This window comes from Prionailurus viverrinus, chromosome B4, assembly GCF_022837055.1.
Source record: "Prionailurus viverrinus isolate Anna chromosome B4, UM_Priviv_1.0, whole genome shotgun sequence".
Taxonomy (NCBI): Eukaryota; Metazoa; Chordata; class Mammalia; order Carnivora; family Felidae; genus Prionailurus; species Prionailurus viverrinus.
In genome coordinates this window covers 46,886,098-46,910,464 of record NC_062567.1, presented here as the reverse complement: position 1 = coordinate 46,910,464, position 24,367 = coordinate 46,886,098, and the positions used below count along the sequence as shown (strand labels likewise).

The following is a 24,367-nucleotide window of genomic DNA, read 5'->3' as shown; positions in this document are numbered from 1 at the left end:
TGGGGATGTTTTCTAGGTTCTGAATTTGATCCCTGTTGTACGGATGTTAAGGCCCATTACTTCAAATACTGTAGGTTTGCTTTTAATAGTTCCAAAATAGAAAGGTCTTTATTAACCTGCCATGAGTTAGAGGTACTGATTCATTTACATAACTGCCGAGCATTCTCTGTCTTCAGTATTGGTCAGACTCTTAAACTTCAGAAGTCTTATAGAAAGAGCACTAAACCAGGAGTTGTGACAACCTGAGTTAGCACATTGGCTCTGCTCCTATCTGTCGGCAGCATCTTGGACAGATAGCTCTCTGAGTTCCTCTAGCCGGGTACCATTTCTCATTTATTTGTTCTTTGTACAGAGTCTATCAGAGTACCTAGAACAAGGTAAAAACTACAAAATCAAAGTTTGTGGAATCGAGAAATATTTTAATCAATTAGACAATTAGTATAGGAATTGAAAGCTAAAAAGCTTGGCGCATTTTCAGCTGGCTACCTTGTGGTCACCCTTTGGATCTGGACTTGTAACAAATGAGATGAGGAATGGTAATAATTCTACAAATTTCTAACTTCAGTTTTTAACAGTGAACTTCCAAATTTTCAACCAAATCTCTCCAGTCTGTAACAATTCTTTCTACATCTACCCTCTCATCCATTTTGTTTATTTTCCTCTGAAATTCCTCCAAGTTTCCAATCTTAAACAATAGCACTTCAATCTAGTTTAATAGTTATACATTTTTGTATTTCTTTTCTAGGCTGAGTTTGACCCTTACTTATTTGCAACTTTTGAAAACTATCTTCATTTACGTCATTAAAATGACAAGCTTATCACATTTATAAACAATAGTTTTAAGCAAAAATACAAAACAGTTTTTAAAATAGAGGTGTAAATTGACTTCATAATCAATGAAATCTATAACTACAAAGTTATTTCTTTTCCACATGGTTTCATTTCATATCTTGTTCCCAAATAGAAAACTAAACCTGGGTAGCTCAGTCAGGTAAGTGTCTGGCTCTTGATTTTGGCTCAGGTCATGATTTCATGGTTTGTGAGCTCCAACCCTGTGTTGGGCTCTGTGCTGACAGTGGGGAGCTTGCTTAGGATTCTCTCTCTCTCTCTCTCTCTGCCCCTCCCCCACACTCTTTCATGCTCTCTGTCTCAAAATAAATAAACTTTAAAATAAACGTATAAATAAATAAATAAATAATAGATAGATAGACAGGTAGATAAAATTAATAGGCCCATCTGACCCTATGTTAAAGGCAACCATTCATTTATGTATATACAAACACACATGAAGGGACTACATATTATTCTTTTTGCTAAAACATATAGAATGTATATAGAGAGTGCAAACCTTTCAATTATTTCTAGAATATTGCTACAAACATTTATAAAAGAAGCTTCAAAGACATTTGTTTGTGAGTTTTCTATTACTGGTACTTGAAGATAAGCAGGTCACCCCTGACAGTGAGAATTTGGGCTTCCCCTCACTTGTGTGATTAGGTATATTTCACTTATGGCCAAGCAAATATGGTGAGTAAATAAGATGATGTCTTCAAATCTGTATACTTCACTATGCACCCCTCTTCACTATGGAAATTAATTAACTGGCATCATGAAATAAACAATATAAACTCCAAATGTTAGCGAGAAAAATTCTTGCTTTTGTATTCAAACTGGAAAATGGAAAGACATACGTGAAGAGTAGACTGTCTAAAATCTTAATGTATGGGAAGAGTAGCAGAATATGCTACCCCAAAATATGCTGGTTTGATATAGTGATTAATCTGAGCTGTAGGCCTTTGGAAAAGAGTAAATGCAGGGATAAGTTTTCTCTTCTGCCTAAAGACAGACCCTCCAAAAAGAACTCAATGGCCATGAGTTCCCTCCCTGACTTTCATCAATGAAGGAAGACTGATTTTTGTCACAGAGGAGAAGACAAGAAGTAGACACGATGTGTGAACTTTGTCACAAATGATCATACCTCCCATATATGCTTCCAAGGACCCATTCACCTTTCTTAAATATCATTTAGGCTCTTCTAAGACTAAGTCTACATCCTGCCTCTCCTTTCTCTGTTAAAACAGTATTTAAGCCTGAATTTTAAGCAAGCTTAGGGAGTTATTCATTTTCCCTTGGGTATCTCCAACGTGTACATATGTATCAATAAAGTTCAGTTTTTCTTTTGTTAGTCTGTCCTTTATTACAAAGGTCTCATCCAAGAACTCAGAAGTGTATATTCCTCCTTTATATGTGACTCCAGAAAATTACATATCAACTATGAAATGCAAATTTGGCTTTTAATGTTCAGTTCCTTATAAATGTTTTAACCTACCATAAATACTAAAACATACAGTAATTATCAGAAAATATATATTTTTTAAATAACCATCTTGAGACCTAAAGAAATCAGGTAGTATGGAGGAAGTCATGAATCTTCCACTTTTTGTCAATAGTTTGAATGTAATAAATAGCTTACCAATTGGTTGTGAGTCTCTGACCTGTAGAGTCCACATTGTTAGTCTAAAAAATATCACAAATCTGTGTGCATAAAACTAAAAGGTAGTAGCTAGAATAATTGACATCCCAAAGGGATAAAGAGAGTACAGAAGTTTAGGAAGCCTAATTGTCTTTTTGGACACCAATATTATTTCTCTTGGTAGAACTAACAACCCACTTTTCCCTTCTTGCAGCACAAGTGAACCAGCATGTTGTTTTGATTTTTCATTATTCGCATAAGAAAAGTGCAATTCCTAGTAATTTTCAGAGACTTTGAAATCTCAATAGGAAGGAGAGAAGAAATATAACAGCAAAAAATATAAGAAAAAATAATAAATATAAAATTTGATTCATAGTTAGCAATTACAAAGAGTTCTCATCATTTCATTTAATAAAGGTATATCCTTAAATGTTAAGTTGCATGCTATAGGCTTTATTGATGCAGGGGTGTGGAGAAGAAAAAGATTAGTATGAGTAGTACTAGTTTAGGAAGCCGTCAGTTCAGAATAGATTTTTAAGTTGGACTTAAAAAACATGAGAGGATAGTGTTGACCTAGAATGTTCACAGCCTCCGAAATAGCTTAACACTGGCAGACATATCTCGTAAAACATTTATTTAGGCACCAAGTCCCAGTGTCTGCAATTGGAAGGACTTTCGAGTCAACCACCTACTGCTCTATTTGGTTGTACAAAACATCTGTGAAATGAGAGACATGATAGACAAATGTTACCCTGAGTACCACTTGGATATGGATAGAATAACAGAATCACTTTAGGAACTTTAAAAATTACAGGCACTCTTTAGACCTACTGAAACAAAATCTACAAAGGGATGAATTTTTATTTTTTCTACAAGCCCCAGATAATTCTGGCAGTTGGTAAGATTTGAGAATTACTAGATTTGAGTTTAAAGTATATTATTTTGTCAAGACGTTTTTCTTAGAACTGACAATGAGCAATGAAATACTGAACAGTAATTCTAATAGGAATTGCTGAACAAGGTAGCAGCACCCTCACAATTAAACTCACCCTGGTTCTCTTTTCTTTACAAAGCTCCATGCACTCTTTATCAGCCTTCAGGAGTGTCCAAGATGAAGGCAAATTCCAGCTCTTCCTTGATAAGAAGATGGAGATCAAAGTGTTTGGTACTATGTTAGAGAGGGCCATTGGGAAAGTGGTATGTGGTTCTAGGAAGAAGGACATAAATATATGACTAGGAATGAATACTCACTGACTCTACTTCAGTATTATAATTCTCTTTTTTTTTAAAAAAAAGCAATATTTTTTGTTAACAGAAGAATTACAAAATAGAATGATTCTAAAGGAATAATACAAGCACTTTTAAATACTTTTACTCTATACAAAGTACTAGTTTACAACGAGGTTAAACTTGCAACTCATTCAAAATTTATGTTGAAATGTGTGACTCTCTCTCTCTCTCCCTCTCTCTCTCTCTCTCTCTCTCTCTCTCTCTCTCTCCCATCTCCCTTACACCAAGGCTTCCAATCATGATGTTCATAACTTTTCATCTTGGCATTCTTTAATATCTGAAATGTTTGTATAATAGAATTTCAGGTATTCTGGAAGTTGGAGTGAAGAATATTTGGTTACAAAGAGCCTTCTACAGACACAAAAAATTATACCAAGTAGGAAATAAGTAGGAAATACTTATATGGTTACATAAGACCATAGAGTCACAACTCTTACTAGGCATGTATCATGACACTTAACTACTGATCCTACATAAAACTTAAAGTTCACTCTGTTTTAGAAAAAAAAAATGTTGCACAGAGTAAGGCTTACTATTATGTTTACAAGAAGAGAATAATATGTATATACATTCATTCATTCATTTGGTATTTGCTAAGAGTTTTCTATGTGCCAGGAATTATATGCTAGAGATGCCAAGATTAAATGACACTATTAATTGCATAGCCTAGAAGTGGAAATAAATGTAAACAAATATTGGCAACATACTATGACAGGTGCTAGAATAACAAGATGTAGTGGTTTACCCAAAAGGAGGGGATAATCAACACTTCTTTGAGAATGTTTGGAAAGAATTAAGAGTAGGTGAGACATTTAAGATGTATCTATAAAGATAAGTAGACTTTGCTTACATTATCTGGGGAGAGGATAAAAGGGAATTCTAGTGTAATGAATATTTCATCATCATTTTTCCTCATCCAGATACTCAGGCTGGGAGATTTCTCTCTCATCAAATGCTGCACAACCACTTACTTGCTGTTTTCAGTGTTCACAAAATGTCCCAGCCATTAAAAATTGGATGACCTGTTCATAATGGGATTGCTTTGGATGACAGTCAGCAAAATCTTGGGCAATGAACAGATGTCTTTTCTGCTGAAGAATCCACAGACAACATGCAGGCACCTGTGAATGCAAGACTCTCCCTTAACAACTACATGAGCAGCAGCTAACAGGGCTCCTCAACACAAGTGACGTGTGGTGGCCACCAAAATGGCAACAGAGCATCACAAGAATCAACTTGCTCTTTCACATCAAATAGGTTGAAAAACCAGAGTGATAGTGGTTCTCTTGATGCTGATTTCCTAGCCTCATCCATTCCCTTCCCTCCTTTCTTTCTCGGTGGTCCTCATTGAGTAACCACACAACTCACCCCGAAATTAATGACCACTACCACCACCATCAAGGGTAGGAAGACCAAGGAGTTCGTTACTTTATTTCTAACTTATTATGGCATATACTCTATGTTCTGCTTCTTTCAGAGCCCTCTTCTTGATCTTAAGAACCTTTTCTTCTTTCCATAGAAAGCTGAGTCTTCTAAATGAAAAAAAATATTGTTTTCAAAATTACTGCTTTTGATGATGGATCCAAAAGCCTATTCTGGAAGAAATGTCAGTTGTTTTTGTTTTTTTGTTTTTTCTCTAAATGCTTCTTAATATTTACAATTCTAATTCTCTTCAAAGTAATGAATGCCTCTGACCAATTCCAACCAGGAAGAGATTACGACAAAATTAATATTTCTAAGTAATATCTCACTACATTTGTCTGTGAACAAAATGATGAAAAGGAAACCTGGCAGATCGGGGTGGGGCAGTTACTTTAAAGATTATATTTCATAAGTGTAAAACAATCCTCTGAGGTAGATGTTACCATACCTCACATGATTGATGTAGTTGTTAAGATTTAGGCTGTGCCCATGGTCACAGTTAGTGAGTTGGATTCAAATACAAGTGTTCTGACTTCAAGTCTAATGCACTTTAAGTTTGATCTATAAAAAGAAATAACTAGGAATAGTGTAGCTCCAATTTCCACACTGCATATGCATGACTTCTAAATGCAAAAATTCAGACATATCACTGGCCAAATAACAAGAATAGCTAACATTTATAAGTAGTTTACTATTTAGGAGGCGCTATGCTATGTACGTTATATGAGTTAATTGTATTTTTACCAAAACTTTATGAGATTGGTATTACCATTAATTCCATTTGACTCTTATGTCAAGTAGGGTTTATAGAACTTATGTAACTTTCCAAAGACCACAAAGCTAAAGGTGAGTGAGCCTAAATATGAAGTCAGGCCTGATCCTAAAGTCCATGCTCTTAATGATTACTCTCTACTACTCTTATGGCTAATATACCTCTTTAGGGAACATACATCATCAAGGAAGTCGTGGTCCTTCCCTAGTTCTATCCTCTGCTTAGAGTATTAGAGAGCAACTTTGTTATGATGCTACTCTTTTGAGGAATTACATCACCTGAAACACCACCATTTGTATATCCCTTTATCATGTCACATTAGCTTTTATTAGAATTAACTGCATAAGCTAAGTCATCCAAAAACATCATATATTATTAAAGAAGACTGACTTTTCAAAAAAAATCTTTGTGGGCTTTTTGAACTGTAACCTCTCACTATCCCAGTAGTCTGTTAAATTTAACACAAAAGTATCTTAGGTAATATTCTCTATATACTTAAAATCTTTCTTTGGCTATCTCACAATTGTGGCTCATATAATAACTCACTTCACAGGATTTAATCATTATAATGTATGAGATATACTCAACATTGTATGTAATTTTTTTATTTATTCGATGAATATTTTTGAAAACCTACAATGATCCAGGCAGTAGTGTTGCACAAGACCTTGAGGACTAGAAGTCATGGCGAGTCCAACAGACATGGTTCTACCCTAATAAAACTTAGGCCTAGAATGAAGACAGCCAATAAATAAAAACAGACAAATATACAATTACAATTTTGACAAGTAGGTGTTGCCTTGAAGGTCTCTTAACAGAAAGATTTTATAAGAGATAGAGGTCTGGGAAAGCATTCCTAAGTACATAATGGCTGAACAGTCAGAGCTAAATAAGCGGGCATGGAGCCAGGAGGAAGTACATTCCAGCCAGAGGGAAAGTCACAGCAAAGGTTCTATGCAGGACAGCCTAACTGGGTACAAAAGCAAGAGAGTGATAGAATGGTTCTGAAGAAGTTTGAGAGAAAACAAGACCAAACCAATTAAGTGCAGTCTATTCTGTGAATAAGGAGAAATGGATGGGTTAGGAACACTGGTAATATGGCTAATGGATGATTGAATACCAAACTTGCCTTGGAAGCAATGGATATGGTATTGTTCTAGAAAGGTTTAGAGACTTAGTTCCCCAGGAGCCATTTGTTTCATTCCAGGGAGATAAAAATCTGAATATTCCTTTCCTGTCTTCTTAAAGAGAATTTGTTTGTTTGTTTTTCAGAGTAAAGATTTCTCTTCCTCTTTTTCCTCTCTCTTTTTTTTGTGGAGATGAAGAAGGGTAGATGTGTTAGCTCCAATCGTCCTTATTTTCAGAGATTCTTTCCTGTGGTACAACCCCACAGCATGCATTGGTGAACATGTAGCCAACATGACTTCACCTTATTAGATATTGGTTTATGGTTAACAGATGCTAAAATGTTCTATGAGTAATAAATGGTCTGTTTTCTGAACAGACATTTCTGTCAAAGTATATTTGGGAATATATGTACATACATATACACAGACAGACACTGCCTTAACTCCAGGCCTCAAATAATTCTACAAATAAATGTCTTTTATATTTTTTTAACATTTATTTATTATTGAGAGATAGGAAGAGATAGAGCATGAGCATGGGAGGGGCAGAGAGAGGGGGAGACACAGAATCTGAAGCAGGCTCTAGGCTCTGAGCTGTCAGCACAGTGACTGAAGCAGGGCTTGAACTCACAAACCTAGAGATCATGACCTGAGCTGATGTCAGATGCTTAACCAACTGAGCCACCCAGGTACCCCAATACATTTTTTTTTTATGAAATTTATTGACAAATTGGTTTCCATACAACACCCAGTGCTCATCCCAAAAGGTGCCCTCCTCAATACCCATCACCCACCCTCTCCTCCCTCCCACCCCCCATCAACCCTCAGTTTGTTCTCAGTTTTTAAGTCTCTTATGCTTTGGCTCTCTCCCATTCTAACCTCTTTTTTTTTTTTTCCTTCCCCTCCCCCATGGGTTCCTGTTCAGTTTCTCAGGATCCACATAAGAGTGAAACCATATGGTATCTATCTTTCTCTGTATGGCTTATTTCACTTAGCATCACACTCTCCAGTTCCATCCACGTTGCTACAAAAGGCCATATTTCATTTTTTCTCATTGCCGCGTAATATTCCATTGTGTATATAAACCACAATTTCTTTATCCATTCATCAGTTGATGGGCATTTAGGCTCTTTCCATAATTTGGCTATTGTTGAGAGTGCTGCTATGAACATTGGGGTACAAGTGGCCCTATGCATCAGTGCTCCTGTATCCCTTGGATAAATTCCTAGCAGTGCTATTGCTGGGTCATAGGGTAGGTCTATTTTTAATTTTCTGAGGAACCTCCACACTGCTTTCCAGAGCGGCTGCACCAATTTGCATTCCCACCAACAGTGCAAGAGGGTTCCCGTTTCTCCACATCCTCTCCAGCATCTATAGTCTCCTGATTTGTTCATTTTGGCCACTCTGACTGGCGTGAGGTGATACCTGAGTGTGGTTTTGATTTGTATTTCCCTGATAAGGAGCGACGCTGAACATCTTTTCATGTGCCTGTTGGCCATCCGGATGTCTTCTTTAGAGAAGTGTCTATTCATGTTTTCTGCCCATTTCTTCACTGGGTTATTTGTTTTTTGGGTGTGGAGTTTGGTGAGCTCTTTATAGATTTTGGATACTAGCCCTTTGTCCGATATGTCATTTGCGAAGATCTTTTCCCATTCCGTTGGTTGCCTTTTAGTTTTGTTGGTTGTTTCCTTTGCTGTGCAGAAGCTTTTTATCTTCATAAGGTCCCAGTAATTCACTTTTGCTTTTAATTCCCTTGCCTTTGGGGATGTGTCGAGTAAGAGATTGCTACGGCTGAGGTCAGAGAGGTCTTTTCCTGCTTTCTCCTCTAAGGTTTTGATGGTTTCCTGTCTCACATTTAGGTCCTTTATCCATTTTGAGTTTATTTTTGTGAATGGTGTGAGAAAGTGGTCTAGTTTCAACCTTCTGCATGTTGCTGTCCAGTTCTCCCAGCACCATTTGTTAAAGAGGCTGTCTTTTTTCCATTGGATGTTCTTTCCTGCTTTGTCAAAGATGAGTTGGCCATACATTTGTGGGTCTAGTTCTGGGGTTTCTATTCTATTCCATTGGTCTATGTGTCTGTTTTGGTGCCAATACCATGCTGTCTTGATGATGACAGCTTTGTAGTAGAGACTAAAGTCTGGGATTGTGATGCCTCCTGCTTTGGTCTTCTTCTTCAAAATTCCTTTGGCTATTCGGGGCCTTTTATGGTTCCATATGAATTTTAGGATTGCTTGTTCTAGTTTCGAGAAGAATGCTGGTGCAATTTTGATTGGGATTGCATTGAATGTGTAGATAGCTTTGGGTAGTATTGACATTTTGACAATATTTATTTTTCCAATCCATGAGCAGGGAATGTCTTTCCATTTCTTTAAATCTTCTTCAATTTCCTTCATAAGCTTTCTATAGTTGTCAGCATACAGATCTTTTACATCTTTGGTTAGATTTATTCCTAGGTATTTTATGCTTCTTGGTGCAATTGTGAATGGGATCAGTTTCTTTATTTGTCTTTCTGTTGCTTCATTGTTAGTGTATAAGAATGCAACTGATTTCTGTACATTGATTTTGTATCCTGCAACTTTGCTGAATTCATGTATCAGTTCTAGCAGACTTTTGCTAGAGTCTATCGGATTTTCCATGTATAATATCATGTCATCTGCAAAAAGCGAAAGCTTGACTTCATCTTTGCCAATTTTGATGCCTTTGATTTCCTTTTGTTGCCTGATTGCTGATGCTAGAACTTCCAGCACTATGTTAAACAGCAGCGGTGAGAGTGGGCATCCTTGTCGTGTTCCTGATCTCAGGGAAAAAGCTCTCAGTTTTTCCCCGTTGAGGATGATGTTAGCTGTGGGCTTTTCATAAATGGCTTTTATGATCTTTAAGTATGTTCCTTCTATCCCGACTTTCTCAAGGGTTTTTATTAAGAAAGGGTGCTGGATTTTGTCGAAGGCCTTTTCTGCCTCGATTGACAGGATCATATGGTTCTTCTCTTTTTTTTTTGTTAATGTGATGTATCATGTTGATTGATTTGCGAATGTTGAACCAGCCCTGCATCCCAGGAATGAATCCCACTTGATCATGGTGAATAATTCTTTTTATATGCCGTTGAATTCGATTTGCTAGTACCTTATTGAGAATTTTTGCATCCATATTCATCAGGGATATTGGCCTGTAGTTCTCTTTTTTTACTGGGTCTCTGTCTGGTTTAGGAATCAAAGTAATACTGGCTTCATAGAATGAGTCTGGAAGTTTTCCTTCCCTTTCTATTTCTTGGAATAGCTTGAGAAGGATAGGTATTATCTCTGCTTTAAACGTCTGGTAGAACTCCCCTGGGAAGCCATCTGGTCCTGGACTCTTATTTGTTGGGAGATTTTTGATAACTGATTCAATTTCTTCACTGGTTATGGGTCTGTTCAAGCTTTCTATTTCCTCCTGATTGAGTTTTGGAAGAGTGTGGGTGTTCAGGAATTTGTCCATTTCTTCCAGGTTGTCCAGTTTGTTGGCATATAATTTTTCATAGTATTCCCTGATAATTGTTTGTATCTCTGAGGGATTGGTTGTAATAATTCCATTTTCATTCATGATTTTATCTATTTGGGTCATCTCCCTTTTCTTTTTGAGAAGCCTGGCTAGAGGTTTGTCAATTCTGTTTATTTTTTCAAAAAACCAACTCTTGGTTTCGTTGATCTGCTCTACAGTTTTTTTAGTTTCTATATTGTTTATTTCTGCCCTGATCTTTATTATTTCTCTTCTTCTGCTGGGCTTAGGCTGCCTTTGCTGTTCTGCTTCTAGTTCCTTTAGGTGTGCTGTTAGATTTTGTATTTGGGATTTTTCTTGTTTCTTGAGATAGGCCTGGATTGCAATGTATTTTCCTCTCAGGACTGCCTTTGCTGCGTCCCAAAGCGTTTGGATTGTTGTATTTTCATTTTCATTTGTTTCCATATATTTTTTAATTTCTTCTCTAATTGCCTGGTTGACCCACTCATTCGTTAGTAGGGTGTTCTTTAACCTCCATGCTTTTGGAGGTTTTCCAGACTTTTTTCTGTGGTTGATTTCAAGCTTCATAGCATTGTGGTCTGAAAGTAAGCATGGTATAATTTCAATTCTTGTAAACTTATGAAGGGCTGTTTTGTGACCCAGTATATGATCTATCTTGGAGAATGTTCCATGTGCACTTGAGAAGAAAGTATATTCTGTTGCTTTGGGATGCAGAGTTCTAAATATATCTGTCAAGTCCATCTGATCCAATGTCTCATTCAGGGCCCTTGTTTCTTTATTGACCGTGTGTCTAGATGATCTATCCATTTCTGTAAGTGGTGTATTAAAGTCCCCTGCAATTACCACATTCTTATCAATAAGGTTGCTTATGTTTATGAGTAATTGTTTTATACATTTGGGGGCTCCGGTATTCGGTGCATAGACATTTATAATTGTTAGCTCTTCCTGATGGATAGACCCTGTAACTATTATATAATGTCCTTCTTCATCTCTTGTTACAGCCTTTAATTTAAAGTCTAGTTTGTCTGATATAAGTATGGCTACTCCAGCTTTCTTTTGGCTTCCAGTCGCATGATAAATAGTTCTCCATCCCCTCACTCTCAATCTAAAGGTGTCCTCAGGTCTAAAATGAGTCTCTTGTAGACAGCAAATAGATGGGTCTTGTTTTTTTTATCCATTCTGATACCCTATGTCTTTTGGTTGGCGCATTTAATCCATTTACATTCAGTGTTATTATAGAAAGATACGGGTTTAGAGTCATTGTGATGTCTGTATGTTTTATGCTTATAGTGATGTCTCTGGGACTTTGTCTCACAGGGTCCCCCTTAGGATCTCTTGTAGGGCTGGTTTAGTGGTGACAAATTCCTTCAGTTTTTGTTTGTTTGGGAAGACCTTTATCTCTCCTTCTATTCTAAATGACAGACTTGCTGGATAAAGGATTCTTGGCTGCATATTTTTTCTGTCTAGCACCCTGAAAATCTCGTGCCAATTCTTTCTGGCCTGCCAAGTTTCAAAAGAGAGATCAGTCACGAGTCTTATAGGTCTCCCTTTATATGTGAGGGCACGTTTACCCCTTGCTGCTTTCAGAATTTTCTCTTTATCCTTGTATTTTGCCAGTTTCACTATGATATGTCGTGCAGAAGATCGATTCAAGTTACGTCTGAAGGGAGTTCTCTGTGCCTCTTGGATTTCAATGCCTTTTTCCTTCCCCAGTTCAGGGAAATTCTCAGCTATTATTTCTTCAAGTACCCCTTCAGCACCTTTCCCTCTCTCTTCCTCCTCTGGGATACCAATTATGCGTATATTATTTCTTTTTAGTGTATCACTTAATTCTCTAATTTTCCCCTCATACTCCTGGATTTTTTTATCTCTCTTTTTCTCAGCTTCCTCTTTTTCCATAACTTTATCTTCTAGTTCACCTATTCTCTCCTCTGCCTCTTCAAGCCGAGCTGTGGTGGTTTCCATTTTGTTATGCATTTCGTTTAAAGCGTTTTTCAGCTCCTCGTGACTGTTCCTTAGTCCCTTGATCTCTGTAGCAAGAGATTCTCTGCTGTCCTGTATACTGTTTTCAAGCCCAGCGATTAATTTTATGACTATTATTCTAAATTCACTTTCTGTTATGTTATTTAAATCCTTTTTGATCAGCTCATTAGCTGATGTTATTTTCTGGAGATTCTTCTGAGGGGAATTCTTCCGCTTGGTCATTTTGGATAGTCCCTGGCATGGTGAGGACCTGCAGGGCACTTCCCCTGTGCTGTGGTGTATAACTGGAGTTGGTGGGCGGGGCCGCAGTCAGACCTGATGTCTGCCCCCAGCCCACCGCTGGGGCCACAGTCAGACTGGTGTGTGCCTTCTCTTCCCCTCTCCTAGGGGCGGGATTCACTGTGGGGTGGTGTGGCTCGTCTGGGCTACTTGCACCCTGCCAGGCTTGTGATGCTGGGGATCTGGCGTATTAGCTGGGGTGGGTAGGCAAGGTGCTCGGGGGCAGGAGGGGCAGGCTTAGATCGCTTCTCCTTAGGTGATCCACTTCAGGAGGGGCCCTGTGGCAGCGGGAGGGAGTCAGATCCGCTGCCCGAGGTTTGGCCCCGCAGAAGCGCAGTGTTGGGTGTTTGCGCGAAGCGAGCAAGTTCCCTGGCAGGAACCGGTTCCCTTTGGGATTTCGGCTGGGGGATGGGCGGGGGAGATGGCGCTGGCGAGCGCCTTTGTTCCCCACCAAACTGAGCTCTGTTGTCAGGGGGCTCAGCAGCTCTCCCTCCCTTTGTCCTCCAGCCTTCCCGCTTTCCGAGCAGAGCTGTTAACTTATGACCTCCCAGACGCTAAGTCGCGCTTGTTGTGGGAGCACAGTCTGTCAGGCCCCTCCGCTTTTGCAAGCCCGACTCGGGGGCTCTGCTTGGCCGGCGAGCCGCCCCTCCGCCCCGGCTCCCTCCCGCCAGTCCGTGGAGCGCGCACCGCCTCGCCGCCCTTCCTACCCTCTTCCGTGGGCCTCTCATCTGCGTTTGGCTCCGGCGACTCCGTTCCGCTAATCCTCTGGAGGTTTTCTGGGTTATTTAGGCAGATGTAGATGGAATCTAAGTGATCAGCAGGACGTGCGGTGAGCCCAGCGTCCTCCTAAGCCGCCATCTTGCCGCAACTCCACCCCAATACATTTCTTTTAAAAAAACAGTTCACATTTTCTTTGTAAACTATTCATGAAAACTAGACATCATAAACATGAACTCAGAAAGAGAAATCATATCCACAAAGACTTTAAGCGTTTACATTACAAACACAGAATATAAAATACTAATGTCTAGTTGGTTTAAAAATAAGAGATAAATTTAGCATTGTGTTCAGAGAATATAAAACTTTAAAGAATGACCAAGTAAATTTGCACACACAAAAAAGAACTTCCGAAAATGAGAAATACTACACTCAAAATTTTAAAGTGAATACATATAGAATTTAGAGTGGATTATATGGAGTTTTGAGTAGATTAGACTCAGCTAAAAAGAGAATTTGTGAATTAGATAGAGATCAAAAGCAATTATCCAGAATGTAGCACAAATTTACAAAGAATTAGAAAACATGAAAAATGTGAAAGAGTGAGATGATCTGACATATTAAATCAGAATTTCAGAAGTAGGGAAAGGAGAACAACAACAAAAAAGATAATATATTAGCTAAGAATTTTCTAAAACTAATGAAATACACCAAACCACAAATACAAGAATCTCCATAAATTCAAAGTAGAGGAAAATATTCATAGTAAAATTGCCAAATGCCAAAATAAAAGAAAAGATTGTAAAAGTAGTCAGAGGCAAAGATTAACTTTAAAGGAGGAGCATTTAGGCTGGTAGCTTTCATCTCAACAGTGCTAAAGGAAGTGAAAAAGAAATAGAATGATAGTTGGAATGTGCTTATTGAAAAACATTTATCACACTATAGTTCTATACTCATCAAAATGTCTTTCAAGAATAAAGGTGGAATAAAGACATTTTTCAAAAACTAAAACTGCCACCAACATATCCATGCTAAAAACAAGTCTATAAGATGTACCTCAAACCAAAGGAAAGTAATCCTAGTTGACAGTTCTATATACACAGACATAAGGAGCAAATAAAGTGGCATATGAAGATGTAAAGCTAGATCACTGACTGAATACAATAGTAGTAATATCGCTACAGTTTAAAAATTAAAATAAACAAGGACAATAGCATAAATGTATGGAAAGAAATAAATCAAGCAAAATTTTAATGATCTCTAAAACATCTCAGAGAAGGTTAAAAGTATTGGCTAAATTTGGACTTGATCAGTTAAGGATGCCTGTAGTAATTTAAGAATAACATTTAAAAATATAAACAGAATGGGGTGCCTGGGTGGCTCAGTCAGTTAAGTGTCCAACTTGGGCTCAGGTCATAATCTTGGGGTAAATGTGTTTTAGCCCTGCGTTGGGCTCTGTGCTGACAGCTCAGAGCCTGGAGCCTGCTTCAGATTCTATGTCTCCCTCTCTCTGCCTCTCTCTCTCTCTCTCTCAAAAAAAAAAAAAAACATTAAAAAACATATAAACAGAATATATAGCTTCTAAACTAGTTCTGGGAAAAGAATAAATGATTAATTATAAAAAATAAAAATAGAAGATTAGGTATAAACACAAATATATCAGCAGTGAGTAGACTGAAAAGAAACCAAATGCTCCTGTAAAAAGATGAGGATTGTCAGATTGAATTTTAAAAAATAATCTAATATATGCTGTTAATTATTGTAATAATTCAGACAAGTTGAAAGTAAAAAGATAGGAAAAACACTGTGCAAACATTAACTAAAAGGATGCTAGTGTAGCTATATTAATTATCATGCAAAACAGATTTTAAGGCTGGAAGAATTTCTTGGGAGAAAGAGGGACAAAAGTTACAACTCAAATATATATGCATATATTTGCATATATAATTTTGTATCTGCTTAAATCATGACCTCAAACTACCTGACACAAAACTGAACTAAAAGGAGAAATGAATAGCTCTGCGATCATAGTGGAAGATTTCAAGTTTGCTCATAATTGACATTAAAAAATCAGACAAAAATTTTACAGCATAATTAAACTCTGACACATAGAGAACATCATATCCATCAATTGCAAAATAATTTTTTTTCAAACACACGGAATATTTGCAAAATTGACTATATGATGGACCATAAAAAACGTTTAAACAAATTTCAAAGGACTGAAATCATACATGGCATATCTTCTTGCCTCGTGAATTTAAGTCAGAAACTAGAAGTAACAATGAAGCAAACAAGCAAAAAAGAGGGAATAAACTCACACATTTAGTATTAAATATAATCTATGGGTCAAAGAAGAGTTGGAAAAAAATTGAGAACATTTTGAATGGATGATAAAAATCCTACATGCCAAATTTGTAGGATGCAGCTAAATCTGTCCTTTTAGGAAACTTACAGTCTTAAATATTTATATTAAAAAACTGAAAGAATAAAAATTATTGAGTCTAGCATCCATCTAAAAAGTAGAATAATTTTTAAATGTATAAAAAAGGCAAAAATAAAATCCACAATAAATCCAAAGAAAGTAGAAGAAAGGAAATAGATTAGCAAACAGCAGAAATCAATAAAATAGAAAACACACATAGAATAGAAGAGATCAACAACAGAGAAAGTTGGTTCCTTAAAAGACAAATAAACAACAACAAAAAAACACATACAAATATCTGTTAGACTAATCAAGAAAATCTTAGAAGTCACAAATAAATGGAGAATCCAAAAGAATCTATCATATTAAGAGATTTGAGTAAGTTTACTGGATATAGAATGATATACAAAACTCCATTACATTTCTATACCACTGCAACAAACAGGAAAAAAATTAGAAAAATGTCCTATTTAAATAACATCAAAAATAATAAGAACTACTTATAAATCTAACCAAGGATGCACAAAATTCTATAGAAAAATTGAACTATTTGTGAGAGATGTCATAGTGTGTATAAGTATATGGAGAGATATTTGTGACCGTGAATTAGAAGATTCAATATGTATAAATGTCAATCTTCCAACAGGTCTTCTAGTGACCTATAGATTTAATGTAACCCTATCCCAAATTTTAATGTAGTGCTGTGGGCAGGATGAGAGGGAGGGACATTACACAGCTATTTTAATTAAAATACTGTGCTGTTGATGCTGGAGTAGACACATAGACTAATGGAAATGAATATAGAGAGGTCAGAGAAGGACATACACATATATGGAAACTTCACATATGTTGTTGATATAAAAATAGCCAAAAAAATTTATATATGTATATATAGTATAACATATATATTATTGCATATATATAGTATATATATGTATAGTATATAGTATATATTGTAGTATTGTATACTACAATTGTAGTATTGTATACTATAGTACATAGTATTATAGTATATATTATAGTATTGTATATACTATAGTATATAGCATTATAGTATAGTTAACTATACTATATATACTATACTATATATATGTATATAGTAAACTTTTGTATATGTCAAAGCATCAACTGCAGGAAAAAAAAATGGCAAGTCTTTTTCAAAGAGACCTCTAGAGGGTGAGGTAGTGAAGGGTATTCAGAAAGTGGAAAGACACTCATAGAAAGAGATGTGATATACTTGTGATAAGAGGGAGATTATGAAACAGAGAGGAAAATGTGAATTGCATTCTCAATGTTTTTCTAGTCAAAATATTTTTTAATTGGATTAAATGGTAATACAAATATTATGAACCTGCCTTAATTTTCTAATGTATTTTACTTCAAATGTCCAAAATTAAAAAATATATCATTTTATCTTTTAATTTTTAATGTTAATTTTTAATTGTAAGTTTTAAATTTATAAAACCATATATGACCCAGGTTCTTTCACAATGCATACTATAGGACTTCAGATTTAATTGTACATGCTTTGAAATTCTATCCTTGACCCGACTATTATAGGTTTGAAAAGAGAACTGTAGCAGTAATATCAACTAGGCCCTCAGTTATAAACATAAAAGCACAGGAATAAGAGGAGAGAAGGGACTAGGGAGAGAGAAGAGCAGGTTTATTTCATTGAAATGGGAAATGATGGAATTTCAATGAATGGTAATGAGAAAGTGGGATTTCCTACCTTGTACGATATTTTCTTTTTTTTTTTTTTTACAACGTTGTACAATCACCACCTTTAGTAAGTTCTAAAACATTTTCATCACCCCCAAAGAAAATCTCATACTCAATAAGCAATCACCCTCTATTTCTGCCCCCCAGCCCATCCCATGGAAACCACCTCTCTACTTTCTGACTCTATGGATTTACTTATTCTGCTTATTTCATATGCAATATGTGGCTTTTTGCGTCTGGCTAGTTTCACTTAACATGTTTTCAAGGTTCATCCATGTTGTAGCATATGTCAGCACCACATTCCTCTTTATGGCTGAACAATTCCTTTGTATGTATGTATCATATTTTGTCTATCTACTCATCCCTTTACAGACTTTTAGCATGTTTTCTCCTTCTGGTTATTGCAAATTGTGCTACTATGAACATATGTGTACAAGTACTTGCTGAGTGTTTTCAGTTTCTTTTTCAGTTCTTCCATACTGTTTTCCACAATGGCTCCACCAGTTTTCATTCCCACTAACAGTGCACGAGGTTTCTGCTTTCTCCACATTCTCACCAACACTTGTTCCTTGTGTTTTTGATTTTAGCCACTCTGACAGATGTGAAGAGATATCTCCTTGTGGTTTTAATTTGCATTTTGTCTATCTACTCATCCCTTTACAGACTTTTAGCATGTTTTCTCCTTCTGGTTATTGCAAATTGTGCTACTATGAACATATGTGTACAAGTACTTGCTGAGTGTTTTCAGTTCTTTTGAGTATATAGCTAAGAGTAGAAATGTTGGGTCATAAGGTAATTTTATGTTTGCCTCTCTGAGGAACTACCAAAGCATTTTCCAAACTGGCTGCACCATTGTACATTTTTAACAACTTGTATGAGGGTTCCAACGTTTCCACAACTTATTGTTTTAATTATGGTCTTCCTGGTGGATGTGAAATGATATCTCACTGTGATTTTGATTTGCACTTCCCTAATGACTAATGATGTTGAGTATCTTTTCACATGCTTGGCCATTTTATATACATCTTTGAGGAAATGTCTGTTTAGGTTCTTCACCCATTTTTATTTTTTTTTTTTTTAATTTTTTTTTTCAACGTTTATTTATTTTTGGGACAGAGAGAGACAGAGCATGAACGGGGGAGGGGCAGAGAGAGAGGGAGACACAGAATCGGAAACAGGCTCCAGGCTCCGAGCCATCAGCCCAGAGCCCGACGCGGGGCTCGAACTCCCGGACCGCGAGATCGTGACCTGGCTGAAGTCGGACGCCTAACTGACTGCGCCACCCAGGCGCCCCCACCCATTTTTAAATTGGATTGTTTTTATGTGTTCTGGATACTAGACCCTTGTCAGTTATATAATTCACAAATATTTTCTCCCAATCTGTGGGTTGTCTTTTCACTTCATCAATATTCCTTGATGCACAAATGTTTTTAATTTTGAGGAAGATCACTTTATGTTTTCTTTTGTTGCTTGCACTTTTGGTGTCATACCTAAGAATCTATTGCCAAAACCAAGGTCAAAAAGATTTACCTCTATGTTTTCTCCTTTAGTTTTATAGTTTTGGTCTTAGATGTAGCCCCTTTTTAGGTGTATGTTTATTAAATTTATTCTATAGATGACTTTATGTATTTTATCAATCTGATTCTCTTTTCAGTTTTACCTTCTGCTTAATTACTATGTTTAATATTTTTAAAAATTTTAATTCCAGTATAGTAAATATACAGTGCCATGTTAGTTTCAAGTGCACAATATAGTGAGTCAATAATTCTATACATTACTCAGTGCTCATCATAAGTGTACTCTTAATCCCCTTCACCTATTTCACCCATCCCTCCACCTACGTCCCCTGTGGTTACCATCTCTTTGTTCTCTATAGTTGAGTCAATTTTTTTGGTCTATTTTTCTTTTGTTCATTTGTTTTGTTTCTTAAATTCCACATATGAGTGAGATCATATAGTATTTGTCTTCCTCTGACTATTTCACTAAACATTTTACCCACTAGATCCATCTATGTTGCTGTGAATGGCAAGATTTCATTTTTATGGTTGAGTCCTATTCCATTTAATATATATTTATATATAAGTATAAATCACCTCTTCTTTATCCCTTCATCTATTGGTGGACACTTGGGCTGTGTCCATAATTTGGCTATTGTAAAAAATGCTATTATAAACATAGGGGTGAATATATCCCTTTGAATTAGATGCATTTTTGTATTTGTGGGGTAAATACCCAGTAGTGTGATTACTGGGTAGTAGGATATTTTTATTTTTAATTTTTTGAGGAACTTCCATACTGTTTTCCACAATGGCTCCACCAGTTTTCATTCCCACTAACAGTGCACGAGGTTTCTGCTTTCTCCACATTCTCACCAACACTTGTTCCTTGTGTTTTTGATTTTAGCCACTCTGACAGATGTGAAGAGATATCTCCTTGTGGTTTTAATTTGCATTTTCCCGATGATGAGCAATGTTGAGCATCTGTTCATGTGTCTGTTGGCCATCTGGATGCCTGTTTTGGAGGTATGTCTATTCATGTTTTTTGCCCATTTTTAATTGGGTTATTCATTTTTTGAGTGTTGAGTTGTATTAGTTTTATATATATATATGTGTGTGTGTGTGTGTGTGTGTGTGTGTGTATGTATGTATATATATATATATATATATTGATATTAGCCTTTTATCAGTTAAATCATTTGTAAATATCTTCTCCCATTCAGTAAGTTGTCTTTTAATGTTGTTGATTGTTTCCTTTGCTGTGCAGAACCTTTTTAATTTGATGTAGTCTCAGTAGTTTTGTTTGTTTTGCTTTTGTTTCCTTTGCCTCAGGAGACATATCTAGAAAAAAATGTTGATATGGCTGATGTCAGAGAAATTACTGCCTGTGCTGTCTTCTAGAATTTTTATGGCTTCAAGTATCACATCTAGGTCTTGAATCCATTTTGAGTTTACTTTTGTGTATGATGTAAGAAAGTGGTTCAGTTTCATTTCTTTGCATGTAGCTGTCCAGGTTTCCTAACACTGCTTGCTGAAGAGATTTTTTTTTCCCATTGCATATTCTTGCCTCCTTTATTGAAGATTAATTGACTATTAATCATGGATTTACTTCTTGAATCTCTAATCTGTTCCACCGATCTATGTGTCTATTTTTGTGCCCATACCATACTGTTTTGGTTACTACAGCTTTGTAGTATATCTTGATACCTGGGATTGTGATACCTCCAGTTTGTTCTTTTTCAAGATTGTCTCATACTATATTTTCAAATGTCACTTCCCCGTGTGAATTATGGCCTATAAAGAGATAAAACTATAAATATTTTAGAAATACAGAGAAATATTTTTATAAACTCAGAGTATTGTCATTCATTTTAGCCAGAAAGCACCAAAACAGAAAAAGAAAAGATATTTTAATTCAATTACACTAACGTTAAAGATTTGTGTTTATCAAAAGACACCTCAAAGAGAAGAAAAAGATAAGCTTATCAGAAAATATTTACTGCATATAAAACTGGTATGAGCTAGTTTTCAGAAAATATAAAGAAATTTTATGAATCAATAAAGACAGGGCAGATAAGTCAATAGAAAAATCGTCAAAAGAGCCGAATAAGCACTTGCAAAAAGACAAAACTCCAAGAGTCAAAGATGTATGAAAAGTTGCTTGCCACGATAGACAAAAAGGCAAACTAAAGCCACAGAGAGATACCATTAACCATTCATAAATTTGAGAAATATTAAAAAGTCTGACAGTACCAAGTGTTGATAAAGATGTAGGGCAAAAGGAGGTCTCATATACTGTTGGTGGAAGTGTTTCATGAGGCCATGAGGTTGGAAAAACAGTTTGTAATTACCAAGTAAAATTGGAGAAGTACATATTCTACAGCCCAATAATTTGTCTTCTAGGTATGTCTCCCAGAGAATATCTTGTATGTTAGCCCAGGGACACGTGTATCTGGATGTTCACAGCACAAGTTAGGAAGCAACCTAAATGTTTATAAGCCGGATAAATGTGGTCTATTAATGTAGTAGATTGTCAAACAAAACCGACAATAAAAGAACTATACCGTCAGGTTGGATTGGGTTTGAGTTGCGTGTCAACTGACACCAATATCCTAGTGGCTTAAATGCATTACAAATGTTTAAGTGTAGCAGATATTTTGGGGCCACTGACCAAGGGAAGAAAAACATAAAGATGTGGGTAATGGAAGTATAACAGGCTGAGCCCCAATTAGCATAGTCTCTGAAATATCAGCCTCCTTTCTTTCCTCAAACCATGTCTCTCAAATCCAGGTGATTGCCAAAGGTTTACAAGCTTTTTGATTACGAGCATCAACCCTGTTACCTGCTGTTCCTCCAGGCCTCAGGTTTGATGAAAGTGTACTCCAAATCTGTTGGTTTTCACCTTTGCTGCTGTGGTAATATCTGAGAGTCACTGCTCTTGTGTGGACAGCCTCTCACTGCAGGTTTTTCTTGCCCTGACAGGAAAAGAAAACAGGAAGGAAACTCCAAGAAACTAGTGTTGACAGTGCACATGACAGGGGACATTCCTCTTTATTTCCCACATTTTTGGGGACACACTCTCCTGCTCCTGTCTCTTCTCACCAACTTACTCTGAAGCTAATGGACTTTAAGCATCAAGACCCCTTCATTTGCACAGGTGTCTTCAAAAGGTCTGGAAAGAGCCCTAGCAGTGTGTTCACATGATTATATGTCTTTATAAAATTTGCAAAACTAATGTATGTAAACAGGAATGAGTTGAGACCACTCACTGTCTATTTCCTCCCTGACACACCCTTCAGAAAACTTCAGCTCATGTTGAGTGACATTACAACAGCTCAGAGCATTTTTGATACTTGGTTGAGGGGAAGTTGAACTGGGAATACACTAAAAAGATTTTAGGTGGGAGGGGTGCCTGGGTGGCTCAGTCAGTTAAGCCGCTGACTTCGGCTCAGGTCATGATCTTGCACTCTGTGAGTTCGAGCCCCATGTCGGGCTCTGTGCTGACAGCTCAGAGCCTGGAGCCTGCTTTAGATTCTGTGTCTCCTTCTCTCTCTGCCCCTCTGCCTCTCACGCTCTCTCTCTGTCTCTGTCAAAATAAATAAGCATTAAAAAAAATTAAAAACAAAAAAAAGATTTTAGGTTGGAGACGCTTGGGTGGCCCAGTCGGTTACAACGAAGACCCATTTCTGTTCAGGTCATGATCTCGTGGTGGGTGAATTCAAGCCCCACATCAGGCTCTCTGCTGTCAGCGCGGAGCCCGCTTCAGATCTTCTCTGTCTCTCTCTGTCTCTCTATCTCTGTCCCTTTCCCACTTGTTCTTCCTCTCAAAAACAAATAAACATTAAAAAAAAAAGATTTTAGTTGGATATGGGTAAATATCAATTTCTCTCTATCTATCTCTCCATCCATCCACCTGACTAGATATAATTACATAATAGATATAAATAATTATATAATAGATACAGCTAAATAAAGATAAAGATAGAGATGGGGAAGAGACAGATATTGCTTGTAGTCATTTCTGGGCAAGGTTAAGTTATTGCTAAGCATCCATGTGTAGTAATGGCTTGTAGGAATATTCATCTTGGCCACTGTGCTGACTCACCTGGTAAGAACACAAGTGACCGCCAAGAGTTTATATTATGATTCGAACATATATTATTGTGTTAACCACCCAAATCACATAAATACAGGGAGAGAAATCAGGCTGAAACACATGCAACCAGAGCCTGGTCTGTAGAAATCTTTCCGACTGTTCATGTATGAAGAAATCTGATGGAAATGTTCCTAAATTTGTCAACAATCCCAAAAGTTTGCATGATATTACTGATAACATATTATAAAACTAAAATTTCTGTCATAGTATCAGTACGTGTTTAAATTTTTTGACTAAACGTGTGTAGGGGAGGAAAAAGTATTCTTCCACCCTCTTGCGGGCCCCGACGGGGTTTGAAAATTAAATTGACAATGACAGATAAACAGCAGAAGAGCACACAAATGTATTTAATATGAGTTTTGCCTGACACAGGGGCCTTCGTTAGGGAATGGAAACCTCAAGAGATGGTTAGATCAGAATATTTTATGCTAGGTTTGATAAGGGGTGAGCAGTTGTATAGAAATATGATAGGTTAAGGAGTATAGGATAAGTGCAGTGTGCTGGCAAAACTTAACAAAGTGGTTTGTGAGGTTCTCCTTGGCATCCTTTTGTCTTCAGAGATAAGGACACGTCTTTCCTCCAGGTGTTGGGAGGGCACCTCTTTCACGAGGGTTTCTCACCTGTTTCAGGAGAGAAGGGCTGGGAAGGTCAGATTGACATTCTTGCTTCTGCTATTTTTTTAAAGTTTTTCACCTTAAAATACTGCATATGCTGGGGTGCCTGGGTTGGCTCAGTCTGTTAGGCATGTGACTTCAGCTCAGGTCTGGATCTCGCAGTTCATGAGTTCCAGCCCTGCATCCGGATCTGTGCTGACAGCTCAGAGCCTGGAGCTTGCTTCAGATTCTGTGTCTCCGTCTCTTTCTGTCTCTCTCTCTCTCTCTCTCTCAAAAATAAACAAACATTAAAAAATTAAAAAAAAAATACTCCATATGCCAAGGTGCCATATTTTGAGGTAACTGATCCTCAACCCAATCACATGAAAGGAAGAGGCACTCAAAGAAGATGCAATG

The 24,367-nt window shown here is 36.9% G+C and overlaps 1 long non-coding RNA gene across 9 annotated transcripts in view; it reads right to left on the bottom strand.

Annotated features, from left to right (window-relative positions):
- The window catches only part of LOC125170339 (uncharacterized), a 70,889-nt gene extending 46,741 nt beyond the window's left edge, over positions 1 to 24,148 (bottom strand). For 8 of the 9 annotated variants that reach the window (XR_007153981.1, XR_007153985.1, XR_007153988.1 and 5 more), the window contains exons 1-3: positions 22,044 to 22,727; positions 4,735 to 4,884; positions 3,523 to 3,680 (exon numbers count right to left, since the gene is read on the bottom strand). This is a non-coding gene — a long non-coding RNA (uncharacterized LOC125170339). Of the gene's footprint in view, positions 1 to 3,522; positions 3,681 to 4,734; positions 4,885 to 22,043; positions 22,728 to 23,977 lie in introns of those variants that run through there. The other variant, XR_007153987.1, reaches the window with a different exon arrangement.
- Between the last annotated feature and the right edge of the window lie 219 nt (positions 24,149 to 24,367).